Source organism: Papio anubis, chromosome 8, assembly GCF_008728515.1.
Source record: "Papio anubis isolate 15944 chromosome 8, Panubis1.0, whole genome shotgun sequence".
NCBI classification, from domain to species: Eukaryota; Metazoa; Chordata; class Mammalia; order Primates; family Cercopithecidae; genus Papio; species Papio anubis.
In genome coordinates this window covers 116578516-116594272 of record NC_044983.1, presented here as the reverse complement: position 1 = coordinate 116594272, position 15757 = coordinate 116578516, and positions in this window count along the sequence as shown.

Below are 15757 nucleotides of genomic sequence, written 5' to 3'. Positions count from 1 at the left end.
CTTTCTATGGAATTCTAAATTTGTCAATGATAAATTAAGGATTAAACAAAAAGGTAAAATGCTACGTGTGACTGAGTTTCTAACAGGGTTACCAGACAAGCTACACAATGCCCAAATAACTTTTTGGTGTAAGTGTGTTCCAAATATTGCATGGGATTACACTAAGTATTTGCTGTTTATCTGAAATTCTAACTTAACCAAGTGTCCTGTATTTTAATTTGCTAAATCTTGGCATCCTACTTTCTAAGAAAGTATATAGATTTTTCCAAATTTCTTTAATCATGAGACTTATTTTTTTTTTCCATAAAGTGTCCTGCATGAGTATTGCATAGAAGTTGCTTCAGGAGAAGCTACGGTATCCCATATTTCAATATGAACAAATGTAGCACTCCCTGTCCAGTCTCTTAACTACATGTATATTTTTCTTAGCCTCTGCCCTGTGGAATAAAACCATTTGCATCAATTAAAGGGTTGGAAGAAGAAAGAAGGAAAAACTTGACATGCAAAAGATATTGCCCAGAAATGAAATTAATGACTTGTGAGCAATACAAACAAAATTGGGCATTATCTCATATATTTGCCTCTGAACTGGCAGTCATGACTAAGGCTGATGAAAAAAAATAATACTCCTAAAATGCGGGACAATTATATTACTTAAAAATGACACTTATTATGCAATGGAAGTGTTCATACTTCTTTATTTTATGTGTAACACTGAAAGCAGAGACCCACTAGCCACCTCTTAAACCATAAACTATCATGTCAAAAAGATTCACTAAAGGCCATCTGCACATGTCATTTTAACTATCCTACAAACTAAAAGTGTGCATATGTGTGTGTGCATATGAAAAAGACTAAAGAGATCTTCCCAAAGTTGTCACTAAGAAAGATATTTGTTTAAAAGAACACCCTTATGTGAGGTTTATCCTTTCACATTTTTCTTTATGTTATTGAAGCTACTTAATATCGCATCTGGAAATGGAAAGATCTGCAAAGAAATGTCATTCATTGTGGAGGGCAAGAAGCAGAAAACTGAGATAAATATGCCTCTGTTAAACAGAAGCAGGCAAAATTACTGAAGGAAAGAAACCAGACATCCCCTGGTGCTCTTTCAGACAATAATTTACAAATGCCAAAGCTATCATCAAATAATAATAAAATATACATTCAACTGAGTTATGCACATTAAATGGAAAAGGGAGAATATGGTATAATTAAATTATAGGAAAAAACACATCCTTTGGCACTTTAGTTCCCTGTTTTGATTAGTAAACTCTCCTTGGTATATAAATGTTGAGGTGACCTCTATGATTCTTCTGAGCTCCTGAAGCTCCTTGATTCCAAGAGAAGAATCACTTAAATAGTTGGATACAACCGTGTAATAGGAGCTTTGAAAGTGATAGTGGGTAGAAATGCTTGCTGTAAGCATGATCAGTTTTAGAAGACCTTGCTCCCTCAACTTCTCTCTTTGCCTTATAGGCTCTGTGTTCTATTTACCACCTGCTCCTGGCCATGCCCTTCAGGGGACTGCTTTGGTTGCTCTTGACATGATTGTTATTGTTGGGGATCTTTTAATGTGATTACAAATAAAGACAACTTAGCAAGCTTTTGATGGCCATTTTTTCCCCTTTGGAAAGACTTATTCTAATTTATTTATATTTTAATCTTTCTCTACCAATATAGAATACTAGGTGCTTCATCCTCTCATTAGTTACCACTCCGAAGAAGAAACAAAGTTATTTGAAAAAACAAAATCTTGTATAGAGGGACAACTGCATCTTAGCAAAGAGCTTTCAAAAGTAGGATATAAGAAACTATGCTTCCAAGAGTCATAGAATACGGGGAAGTCTCCCCTCCAGTAATTTTGCACTTGATACAAAAATTTTTTAACAGACCACAAGGTCCACGAGGGCAGGAATTATGTTTGTATCGTCCCAATAGCATCATTCCTGGTAAAAAGTAGGCACTAAATACAGTTTTCTTACATGAGTTAATGAATGAATGAATGACATGGAACCTGAATTTTTTTAAAATAACACAGTAGATTTAAAGAAATTGGTTTTGTAAAGCAATCGCTTTAATAATTATTGTAATTATTGGTTATCTATGTTGTGAATTAGCAAAAACATTTTTTTAACTCGATTTCTTTCATTGTTCCCAACTGTCAATTCATCTGCTTCTCACTGGCATTTCTAAGAGAGAAAACACAAAGGCATACATGTTCTCAATATAATCTCCCACCAATCAAGCTGCCTTGAAACTTTTTTCTGGAATCCTTAAAGCAAACAATTACTAAAAGTATTATTTCATCTTTCAAATATAACTACGTGAGTTGCCATAATCAATAAGTTTATTGAGTTTTTGCTAACATGCTAATTTATACATTAATGCATGTGCACATGTTTGTTATTTGTAGGAATATTCAAATGAACATCATTGAGTGATGAAATGAATGCACACTGAAATTAATGCTACTTTGGCTAATCCATATCAAGCTTTCCCTAGTCACTGAATTTTGGTTTTAGCATTATCACTTTTGTTTGAAAAAAAATTAAAATATTACTTTATTTGAGGAATTCTACTTCATAAACATGAGCTATAATACTGTGGTTAGTATCAGAGAAAATAATTTTTATGCTTTGTGGAAATCTGCAAACTTTATTAATATAAGCAGATCTTAAGACTATAAACCATTATAAATAAAATATATAAATATCATCAATAGATTTTATTTTTTCAGTGTACCATCTATTTTCATTTGTGGAAAAAAATCTCTGGTAATATTGACATCAATTTTCGAGAATTTGAGGAAATATTAAAGTATGACACTGAGGTACAGAGAAAGTACCTCTCTAAAATCCAGTTGCATTCTAGTGTATTTGCAACAAGGTTTATGTCTTTAAAATGAATTGGTGTATTATATTTATCATATATTGGCATATATTTATTACATATTTTCACATATTATTTATTAGCAGATGGCATGTGTTATTTATCAGTTTCTTTTTTATTTAACACCCCACTGCCAACACTAGACAGATCAACAAGACATAAAGTTAATAAGGATATCCAGGAATTGAACTCAACTCTGCACCAAGCGGACCTAATAGACATCTACAGAATTCTCCACCCCAAATCAACAGAATATACATTCTTCTCAGCACCACATTGCACTTATTCCAAAATTGACCACATGGTTGGAAGTAAAGCACTCCTCAGCAAATGTACAAGAACAGAAATTATAACAAACTGTCTCTCAGACCACAGTGCAATCAAACTAGAACTCAGGACTAAGAAACTCAATCAAAACCTCTCAACTACATGGAACTGAACAACCTGCTCCTGAATGACTACTGGGTACATAACGAAATGAAGGCAGAAATGAAGATGTTCTTTGAAACCAATGAGAACAAAGACACAACATACCAGAATCTCTGGGACACACTGAAAGCAGTGTGTAGAGGGAAATTTATAGCACTAAATGCCCACAAAGAGAAAGCAGGAAAGATCTAAAATTGACACCCTAACATCACAATGAACAGAACTAGAGAAGCAAGAGCAAACACATTCAAAAGCTAGCAGAAGGCAAGAAATAACTAAGATCAGAGCAGAACTGGCGTGCTCCTATAATCCCAACTACTCAGGAGGCTGAGGCAGGAAAATTGCTTAAACTGGAGAGGTGGAGGTTGCAGTGAGCTGAGATTGTGCCACTGCACTCCAGCCTGGGCAACAGAGCGAGACTCCATCTCAAAAAAAAAAAAAAAAAGGAAAAAAGAAAAAAGAAAGACTGCCCAGAACATAACTTCACATTTATTTTTAGTAAAGAAAACATAGCTTAAAAGTTTTAAATTTTAAAATCTCCAAATTTGTCTAATGGGGGTAGATAAAAATGAAGCAGAAAACAACCATCACCACCAAAAAATAATAATAGTAAACCGGCTGTATGCTGTGTTATGATAAGCAACCCAATAATGGAATTATTTGGAGTCCCTCCGACCTGGATTAAATTACTGCTTTCCCATTTATGTCTGTGTGACAGTGGATAAATTATTTATCTCTCTGAGATTATATCTCCTCATCTGTAAAACAGAAATATGAATGTCTATCTCACCATAATTGTGAAAATTAAATTGGATAATAAATATAAAGTGTCTGACTTTGGGACCTTCCCCATCATTCTGCCACTCAAATTATGTAATTAATTTAATTTTTTACAGTGCTAATTTTACTGAAATGAATAAATACCATTAAACATAGAGTTGCCATGTGACTCAACAATTCCAGTCCTAGGTGTATACCCAAGACAATAGAAAATATATTTTCACATGAAAACTTACATGTAAATGTTCATACATTATTCATAATAGTCAAAAAGCAGGAGCAACTCAAATGTCCATCAACTGACGAATGGATAAATAAAATGTAGTCCATCCATACAATATAATATTTTTCAGCAATACAAAAATGAAGTACTGAAACATGCCACAACACAGATAAACCTTGACAATAATATACTGCATAAAAGAATAGACTCCAAAGACCACATACTTTATGATGCTATTTGCATGTAATGTACAGAATAGGCAAATTCTAGAGACAGAAAGTAGATTAGCAGCGCCAAGGGGCAAGTAGAAAACGAACGCCAGCGGGATCAGGATTTCTTTCTTGGGTGATGGAAATGTTCTGATCACACCTCAGCTCTATGGAACCATATGTTATTTATGGTGAATATTATTAATATTTACAGCAAATAATCATTTTAAAATCTGCATTCAACAAAGCAGGCCAGGGGATTCAAAAACAATGCAACAACAGGTACTTCTTAAAATTTCCTTTTTAAAAAAATCCATCAGGAAAAAATTATAGTTATTAGTTTTTTCTCCATAGATACATTCAGCAAAGCATAAGTCACCTCTCAAATCACATAGTCATTTGAAACTAAATAAAATCATGCATTGCAAAAGCAGATAGAAGCAGCTTCTTTAGGGACAAAAAGAGCACTTCTTTCACCTTTGCATGAAAATGTTCCAAAATACGGATATGAGCCAACTTGCGTCTCCTGAAACATTTTTCTCAACCCCAAATGTCACATATCGTTTCCTTTGTTCAAGGCCCTGACATGGGCAGATTATACGGAAACCTGAAAGCCTTAGTAAGTGCCTGCATCCGCCTGCTTCACTGGAAGCTACTCTGTGGTGGGAGGAAGCTTTGCCCGTTAAAACGAAGAAGAAAATGTACCATCTTTCACTCAATCATTTCTATAACCCTGTGAGGTAGATTTTCCCGTTTCACGTATGAGCTAAGAACTCAGAGATGGGATATTACCTGCCAAAGTACACCTAGTTAGGAGCTGTCAGAGGCAGTATTCAGACCCACGCCAGACTAGAAGGAATAGCTTCTCCCCATAGCACTGTTGTTAAGGGAATTATGTTTAATTGTATAGCTGATAAGGAGAAGAATCATTATAAAGTAGTGGTCAAGAGGATAGACTGAGAATCAGACTGCCTAGATTTGAAATCTTCTTTGCCATTTTCTAGTTGAGAATGTAATTTCCAGTGCCTCAATTTCATCATCTTGTAAAACAGGCCTAATGATGCACTTCTCTCATAGGGCTGTTATGAGGATAAAATTCATTCATTCATTCATATGAATGAAAATCATATGTTCAAATATATGTTGAATGAATTTATTTTTGATATATATTTGCATATATTTTACTGAGCACCTATTATGTGCAAGGAACTATTTTAGATACTAGGAATAAAGTGGTAGCCAGAAGAAAGAAAAAGGGCTAAGATTCTTAGATTGCTATTCTCCTTTTTTTCTTCACTTTAATGGTAGAAGTCATACAATAAATGAAATAAATACAATATATAGTGTATTAGATGTCAATAGGTTAGCTATTAGCAGAGAAGACTTAAGGAGGAAAGGGTAAGACATGAAAAGTACGGTAGCATAGGTAATGAAATTAACAGGGTGCCTGTCAGAGTAAAACTAGAAAATGTTATTGTAATTAAGAACAGAAAGGCCTGTTTCAAATTTGTCACACAAGAGGACATCCGTAACCTTATGATGCCACTGATTCCAGGAGGAAAACAAACAAAACCAAAACACTGTACAGAGAGACAACTACAAAGGATGAATTGGGGTGGCTTCTGCCTTTCAATTGGATCCAGAGAAAAGTCCTTCCAGGAGTGACACAGTTCCATTCTTCAAAAAGCTGGCCCCTGGGTGTTCTCAGATTGTGAGCTCCTATTTCCAAAGTTATCCTCGGGTAGTACTAGAGGGAAGAGAAGAAAGGTTGGACATTCACCCGGGCAAAGCTCACCTCTCCGGCAAGTTATTCCTATTGGCACTGTCAATACTGGGGCACTGGGTAGAGTTATCTTGATGGCATTTCCTAAGCTCTTATACTCTCAAGAGGGTGTAGGTACTGCTAGATTAACTTCTGACTACAAACTTGTTTTGCTGCTGCATTGGTTACTCTCTAGCTGAAAAACAACAACAAAGATCAGAGGATTGTTCAGCGAATAGGGTGCCATGTAGATTTCCTTCTTTCAGTAGGAATTAGGAAGAGAGCACACAGCTTGAAGGAGGAAAGAGGAACTCCTCAGGAGCAATTTTCAAACTGAAAAGCACATTGAAATAATCTGGGCAACTTCAAATTAGTTCAGCCACTATAGAAAGCAGTTTGGAGATTTCTCAAAAATAGTTTGTGAACTCTTTTTCAAAGAACTTATACAGAACTACCATTAGACCAAGCAATCCCATCACTGGATATGCATTCAAAGAAATATAAATTATTCCACCAAAACGGCGTATGCACTCATACGTTCATTCCAGCATTATTGATAATAGCAAAGACAAGAATTAACCTAGATGCTCATCAACGGTAGACTAGATAAAGAAAATGTGGTAAATACATATTATGGAATACTACGCAACCCTGAAAAGAATGGAATTATGTCCTTTGTGGCACCATAGATGCAGCTAGTTGCTAATAATGCAGACATTATATAGTGCATAATGCAGCCATTATCCTAACTGAATAAAGCAGGAACAGAAAGTTACTTACCACATGTTCTCACTTATAAGTGAGAACTAAATGTTGAGTACATATGGACACAAAGAGGGGAACAATAAACATTGGGGTCTATTTGAGAGTGGAAGGTCGTAGGAGGGTGAGGGTCAAAAAACTACCTATTGGGTACTGTGCTCACTGACCGGTGACAAAATCATTTACACACCAAACCCCAGTGACCTGCAATTTACCCATATAACAAACCTGCACATGTACACCCTGAATGTAAAATAAAAATTGAAAAAGAAAAAAAAAATACAGTGATACTTGGGTTTTCTCACCAAGATTCTGATTTAATTGGTCATGAATGTGGCCTGGACACTGGATTTTCGTCAGAACTCCCTAGGTTACTGTTGTGGGTAACCAAGACTGAAAACCACTGATCTGGAATAAAGATTAAAGTAAATGAACACCTGTGATAGAAAACAACTTTAACTTGTTAATGGATGAAAGATTTAGGCAGCAGATAATGTCCAGTAAAGCCAGGGGAGGACAGAGAGGGAAGTTCCTGCAAACTAAATATGAGAACAATTAAGATAAAGAAATCTTAGCTGCAGGGAAATGCAGTGATTACATTAATGCAAATCTTCCTTTATGTATTTTAAATAACCACAATGGTTGGTTTGCAGATGCATGATTGTTTTAATACATTCTTCTTTAAAAAAATTAATGCTACTGAGAGCAATATTTTTTTGACACATTTAACCATAAGTGGCAGATAGAATAACACCTCTCCTGTCCCGAAGATATTCATGTCTAATCCCTGGAACCTGTAAGCACGTTTTCTTACATGGCAAAAGGGACTCTGTAGATGTGATAGTTAAGTATTTTAACACATGGAGATTATTCACGATTATCTAGGTGGGCCAAATGTAATGTCTTTGCATGAAGGAGACAAGCAGGTCAAAGTCAGAAAAAGGAGATGTGATGATGAAAGCAGGGGTTAGAGTGACACCTCTCAAAGTGGAGGAAGGGCTGTGAGGCCAAGGAATGCAGGTGGCCTCTAGAAGCTGAAAAAGGCAAGAAAATGGATTCTTTGCTGGAGCCTTTAAAAGCGATGCAGCCCTACTGACACCTTGAACTGAACCCTGTAAGGCTCATTTTGGACTTCTGATCAACAAAAGTGTAAGATAATAAATGTGTTGTTTTAAGCCACAAGGTTTGTGGTGCTTTCTTACAGCTATAATAGGAAACAAATATCCCATGCCTTTAGAAAGGCCAGCTCTTTATGGACTACAAAGCTATCGCTATACTTCCAAAAAAGCATCCACCTATTTTGCAGCTAATACTTGCAAGCATAATACTCAGGAGGAAATAGACAAAGACATGCTAGCCTAGCCAGGCAACCCCATAAAATGCTAGCGAAAGTCCAAACATCTTAGTTATTGTAGAAAAGTTCAGGTCTTGGATTGAATGGAGCTACTTAAGATAAAATGCACCTGGAAACAAATTCTGGGTCATTATTGTTAACTTACCAAACATGCTAAATCTCCTGCAGGTATTCGGACCATAGCAGAAGAGCTCTGTATTACTGTCTCAAACGCGCTCTGTATTACTGTCTCAGACGCCTTCACAGTGGAATTCCTTGAGGAACTCTTAAATATTTCAATGCCTAGGCTACACCCCAGACAAATTAAATCTGAAACGCTAGGGGTGGGACTGAGCAATCTCTGTTTTAACAAGTCCTCCCTAGTAATGGTTCTCATCATTAATGCCTATACTGATCACTTGAGGATGTTGTTAAAGATATCCAAAGTCTATATGTTTAACAAACACCCAGGTGATGCCAATAACAATGACTTTGAATGGCAAGGTTATGTAATGCCTTTTTTTTTCTCTATGAACCTTTCCCCGGTTAACCAGTAACACAGAAAGTGTTTAAATCAAAAGCTTATAGACCATTGTATTGGAGTTGCCGGTGGAAAGGCAAACATCACTGTATTTATTCTGCTTTTCTTTGTCTATTTTGCATATTGCCTAATCTTAAAATCATCAGTTTTTAGCTCCCAGTTATTCATTACAACTAAAAGGCAAGATTTTTTCTTAATCTTACATGATTCTGGGGCATATAGCATTGGAGAATCTCCAACTCATTTTTCTGTTCATTTGGTTCTCTCTCCCTCAGTATATTGAACAGAGTTTTATTAATAAAACAAAACTCATGCATTGTATTCCAAGTGACAATACATAATACAGGAAATGAAAAGCTTATACAAACATTGGATGGCTGGGGAAGCTGTTGCCTGATTTCCTGACATCAAGAAGTATCAAATGTAAGAGAAGATGTGACTAATACTCTCAGGTGCCTGTGGAGCCCATGTGCGTGACCCCCAGGAATCTGCTGAGAATCAGCTATGAATTTCAGGACCCTCAGGAGAGTTCCCCTCAATATCTGCTTCCTACAGCATTGAAGCACCACTGCACTGCTCTCCTCTACTCTCTGCCCATGTATCTCTTTGCAATTGCAGCTACATGGAGTTAGCCTCTATGGAGAAACAGAAGAGGAAGAAGATGTAATTCTTTTCCTCCAGGTTTTCCCAGTTTAAGACAGGTGTTGGACACACAAAAGCAACTATGATAGACAGACTTAAAGTTCACTACTTGTGATGGTTAATTTTACATGTCAACTTGATTTGCTTAAGGGATGCCCAGATAGCTGGTTGAACATTATTTCTGGTTTGTCTGTGAGGACACTTCTGGAAGAGTTTAGCAATGTGAATCGGTAAATTGAGTAAGATCTGTTCTCACCAATGTGGGCAGGCATCCTCCAATTCATTGAGGGCCTGAATAGAATAAAAAGGCAGAGGAAGGGTGAATTCTCATGCTCTCTCTTTAAGCTGGGGCATCATCTCTTCTTCTCTTTGGACATCAGAAGTCTCGGTTCTCAGGCCTGAGGACTCCAGGACTTACATCACAGGGTCACACCCTCTAGTTTTCAGACAGCAGATCTTGAGATCTCTTAATTTCCATAATTGCATAAGTAAATTCACATAATAAAATTCTTGATATCTCTATCTGTGTATCTTTATATATCCTATTGATTCTATTTTTTTGAAAAACCTAACTAATTCACCACTGTTATACTGTAGCTCAAAGGCTTAAAAAGCTATGCATGTCAAAAAGAAAGCATTGGGCATTATGTAAGATACCAGATGTCATTCAGATTTGACTAATTCAAGATCTTATGAAACACTGCATTTTATCAGGTCATCTACTACCATCCTCCTATTTCTTTAAAAGTACAAGAAACTGAGCTCATCAAAAATACTGAAACAAAGAAAAGAAAACAAACACAGCAGTTAGGTTTAGGCAAAGGCTTAGGTCCACAGTGTTTATCCAGAATCTCATCTTAGTCAAAATTAAATCATATACTGTGAGTGTTCAGAGCACCTACAAATAGAGCAGGGATTATGCAGCAGCATTATTCTTACTATTATTTACTGATAATAAATGGGTAGTTTTCTTTCAGCCAATGAAACACGAGACACGATATGAGCAGATCCTCAAACAGCTTTTATTTAAGTTTGATCATCTTGTTTTTTAGAAAGTCCTTCAAATGTAAAAAGAGGTTAATCTTTTTATTCAAACATCTCAAGGAGAAAACCAGCCCCAAGAATGTGAGTTTTCTCTGTAGTAGAGGGTTCCAGAATTTAGTACTTTGGAGGGACTTCTGTGAAATGAACTGAGCATCTCTTTAGAGTGAAGTTTATAACATAGCCTCCGTGCAGTGAGAATGTTTTCATGCTTCCCAGCTGTTCCAAAACTCAAGCTACAAAATACAGTAACAGATGGGAAAAGCCCCTCAAGAGCATCTTTGGACTTACCAGAGTTAACATGTCTCCATGCTAAACCTGCCTGTTAGTAAATTCAGGACCGGTTGTCCTAGAGTTAAAGAAGCTTAGGATGCTATTAAAAATGAGTGCACCGTGGAGGATTCATTGGGAAAAAACTATTATATTTAATTAAGTATTCTGGTTATCTAAGCCTCCCACTCACACAGTAAAAGTGGTTTTTGGAAGCTTCAATGGCCAATAATTGGCTTGCAGTTGGAAAAACAAATGAAGTCCAAATGCTTTTTGGAAACAGAGGATTAAGCCCATAGTTATTGACTATGTTGAGACCTTCACCACTCCAAATAAAGTGAGTAAGGTAAACAACACAGATGAGTGTCAATACAAACAGTAAATTGGTGATCAAGATGGCATGGACAGACTAAACAGAGCCCTTGTCCTCTGAATCTAATTATGTTCAAATATTTTTTTTTTTCTTTTTTCTTTTTTTTTTTTTTTTTTTTTGAGACGGAGTCCTACTCTGTTGCCCAGGCTGGAGTGCAGAGGCACGATCTTGGCTCACTGCAAGCTCCGCCTCCTGGGTTCACGCCATTCTCCTGCCTCAGCCTCCTGAGTAGCTGGGACTACAGGTGCCCACCACCACGTCTGGCTATTTTTTTGTTTTGTTTTTAGTAGAGACAGGGTTTCACCATGTTAGCTAGGATGGTCTCAATCTCCTGACCTCGTGATCTGCACCCCTCGGCCTCCCAAAGTCAATAGTTCTTAAAGGCGAACAATGGAAACCCAGACTGGATAAACTGAAGTGGTGTGGAAGTATTGCAGAGTTGCAGAGGTTTCTAAAAAAAAATGGGTATTCTGATTCATATTTAAAGGCAAGGATACCAACTTTGCAATGAACTATATAACTGAACTCAGAAACAGGATCTAATAAATAAGCACTTTCATCTTTGCTTTCCTGTTTTCTTCATTTTAAAAGTATGTTCTGATTTTCATGGTCTATAGAAAATCCACACTTTGTAATACCATATCATTTACCATTTGGCAGTACTTTTTTTTTCTTGGCTATTGGTGTTATCTTCATGGTCAATCAATGTTTGTATAAATTTTCCATAAGAACAGGAAGACTGTATTTGTTTTCTTCTCAAAAGCAAAACGGCAGACATTTGGTACCTATCTAAATTCATCCTTATGCAAGTCAGAGGTTTTCACAATATTAAACTTTCACAATCCCTTACAAAGAAAGAACACAGATGATGTCTGCATCGCTGTGTATCTTGTATACTTATTCCTCTCCTCTTAGCTTTTTTTTCCGTTAGGCTCCTATAGCATAAAAGAGACTCACATTCCACATTTTCCCAACTGGGGAGTGTGACAATTGGCCATTGTAAGCCAAACTGACTGAAGCTTTAAATTATGTCTGATTTTCCAATATGTGAGATAACACAAATAATCAAACGCAGAAATCAGTACATTATTATCAGAAAAAAGTTCTAAACATACACACACATTATTCTAATAAAATACGTTTGTTAACACCATCTTGTTGGGTGCATGCAATAGATAATCTAGTACAGTAGTTCTCAACCTTAAGTGTGCATCAGTAACACCTGGAGGGCTTGTTAAACCACAGATTGCTTCATCCCACCACAAGAATTTCTGATTCCGAAATGGGGTTGGTTTTGAGAATTTGCATTTTTAACACATTTCCAGGTGATGCTGATGCTGCTTGTCTGGGTACCAGACTCTGAGACCTATTTTTCTATATAAATACTCTAGTGCTCCAAATCCCTTCTTCAAGGCCAGTGCGCGCATCCCTCATCCCCCAGGTGCTGGTAGTATTGGCTGCCGGCCACTCACAGCTGTGATACTTATTGGAAATTGCTCTCAGGCTCAGTGAATGACCTCTTCCAAGGTTATAAACCTTCCCAGAGTTTACCATGCAGCAAATTACTGGCTGAAGGAGGGATACAAAGGCTTTGCCAACTCAATTCAATTTGAGATCAATCAGCCAACAGCTCAGTTTCAATTGTGTTGCGGGGCAGTTTTTTTCTGTTTCTTCTTACCTTACTTTCTTACCTTACTGCCTTATAGGCATGTCTCCCAAGACCACTTCCCAATCAACTTTTGCACAAAACTCCGTTTCAGAGGAATCCATTATTAGACAATATCAAATAATATTTTCCTCCAAGATTATCTGAATCGTTGCTCGGGGTAAACACAGTCCAAGTGTCCCAGGAGATACATTGACCCCTTTGCTTTCTAACACCATGGAAAATTATGTGTTTGACCATTTAGTCTGCGAAACATATTATTCAACTTTATGTTGTCAGATCAGTTTCTATCTTATACCCCAGAACTCCTCTTACGCATTAAGAAAATACTCAATAAAATAATAGAACGTGTAAAAGAATTTACACTGTTTCAAAGCACAGCCTTCCCTACTCAAATAGTCCTCCTGTTAATGATAAGTTGATGGTTAAGAATTGTCATAGCCTGAAATTTTCTACTTGTTTACTCAGAACTCAAAACTACTGGTAATGACCAAAAAAACTGAATGTACTCTTCTAAGACACAAAACCCCCTGTTAGCCTTTTGCTGACCTTATTTTTCCCTATACTATACAATGTATTTGATGATAATAAGGTATTTTACTCATAGGAATAGAAAAGCATGATATGGTTATAGGAAAAGGATAACACAATTTTTAAAAATAAAACATCAACTAAAAAATACAGCTAATCTACTCAGCGTCAAAGTCTTTCTTGATTTACATCTTTTAAAGCTATATTAGATTTTCCTTGTGTATAATTCAGATTAACTGGAAACATACCGTTCCTAGATGGAAATTGGCAGCGTCTGGAAAGAAACAGTCAGAAAAATGGAGATGTAGAAGACATGAGAATGAACAAGCAGTGACTTGAGGTCAAATAGTTGCTCTGACTTATCCTATTTGTTTCTGTGGGGCCTTGAATTAAATAACTACTGGGCAGTTGGTATCTGTTGTGAACTAAATGTCAGCAACTCACAAGATCCCGCTGTATTTGGATGTAGGACCCTCTCCATTCTTCACAGCTCTGGGAAAATGTGCTTTGTCAAACGCACACATCAAGAAGAAGAAGGGGCAAGACCACGGCACAGATCTGGATGTCACTTCAGCTAAGTGAAGTGCTTTCTGTCCTATCTGGCACTCCTAAATCTCTGCATGCTCTTTGCCATGCTACATGTTTCATAATAGCTGGCACTCCATGGGAAGCCTTTGCCAATGCAAATGGAAGCAGGTAAGATGCTCTGTATGATGTAAAGAGGACAGTTCACAAGAGGGAGGCAAATATTGGGCTAGGTCCTGCCTACTACTGGCACTGACTATGGAAAGGCAGCCAAGGCTAGAGTGATTTAGATCAGACAACTACCATGATCAGAAGTATGGGATGTGTGGCTATGAGACTTGTGATTCTCTCACTGTCTATGCCAGTTCAGGAGACACAGCACTTGTGACCCAGTAGAGAGTCATTGAAACTGAGAGCAAGTGTCATCTCTCAAATAAGGTAACATGTAATTGATGTATACACTCATCAAAGGACAAGTCACCTTGAAACGGAGTATGACATTTCATAGATTACGTCAAGACCCAGCTGATATTTGTTGAGAATCAATTAACCACTAGGAATTTTAGAAAAGAGACAGTAAGACACAGGGTGTGATTTCAAGGAACTTATATCTCAGTAAGGGAAACAAGACAAGACCAAATAATCATATTACAAGGCAGAACTGGATAAGAAAATTACAAGAGGGTAGAAGTTAAAAGAAAAGCAAAACCGTCCCCAGGAAAAAGTTGTACCTTATAGGTAATGCTTGATTTCTAGTATTAATCATTAGTTGTAAGGCTACCCACGTATTCATACACGTAACATTCACGGAGCATTGAGCATGTACAGGCTGCCGTGCCAAACCTACAGATGTAATAATGTTAGAGTAAAATAACATGCACTAGAATCAGTGTTTGTTCCTCTCTGAGGCAAAGTATAATCTCAATAGTTTGCTAAAATGGTGATAAAATGCCTCTGACTAATATAGTACACCTAACATGGAATGAGCTATCCTGGAAATATTTCTTAAATATTCTTTAAAATTCTAGTTGTTGGAAAGCAGGTACATTTTAGTAGACATCCATAATCTGTACCCCTTGTGTAAATAGGTCATAATATAAAGTGGGTCTTCTTCCCAATACTGCTAGTCAGAGATCAATAAGAATAAGGAATATCATTTGTAGTTACTTTTTATGCCAGAATCCACGCTAGAAAATAGTAATTACCAACATTTCTTTGTGGTAAGAATTATTGTCTGTGTTCTCCATCTAAGCCAAGACTTAGAGAAGTTAAGTAACTAGCAAAAGTGTACTTAGAAAGAAAGAAGGTGGGGTGCAAATGTCTGTCTATCTGTTCCTTGGCGAGCTGACACCAATACCCCACAGTGTGGTGTTGCTGCTGTCCCAGCCTCTTGCACGCTCTTCATCAGGGATTTGGTGATTTCTATTCTCCTGAACTCACTTTACATACAACTAGTACAGACTTAGCCCACTCTTTTTGTCTGCTAACACCCCTCGTTTTTATATGTGAGCTTTAGATATAAAGAACGGGAACCTTAGTTGCAAAGACGATACTCAAAATACTTAATATGTACTATGGCTCAACACTTAGTTAATCAGAAGAATGCCTGATCGATCAGAAGAGACACCAGCAATAAACAACCAGTGCAGTCATACTCACATAAACATCAGCTCAATATCAACCATGCCTGCTACACATCTATACTAAGGTTACATTTCCCATTTAGGAAACATCTTACATAGACATCTCACTTTGCCTATTTCATGAAACCATCATGA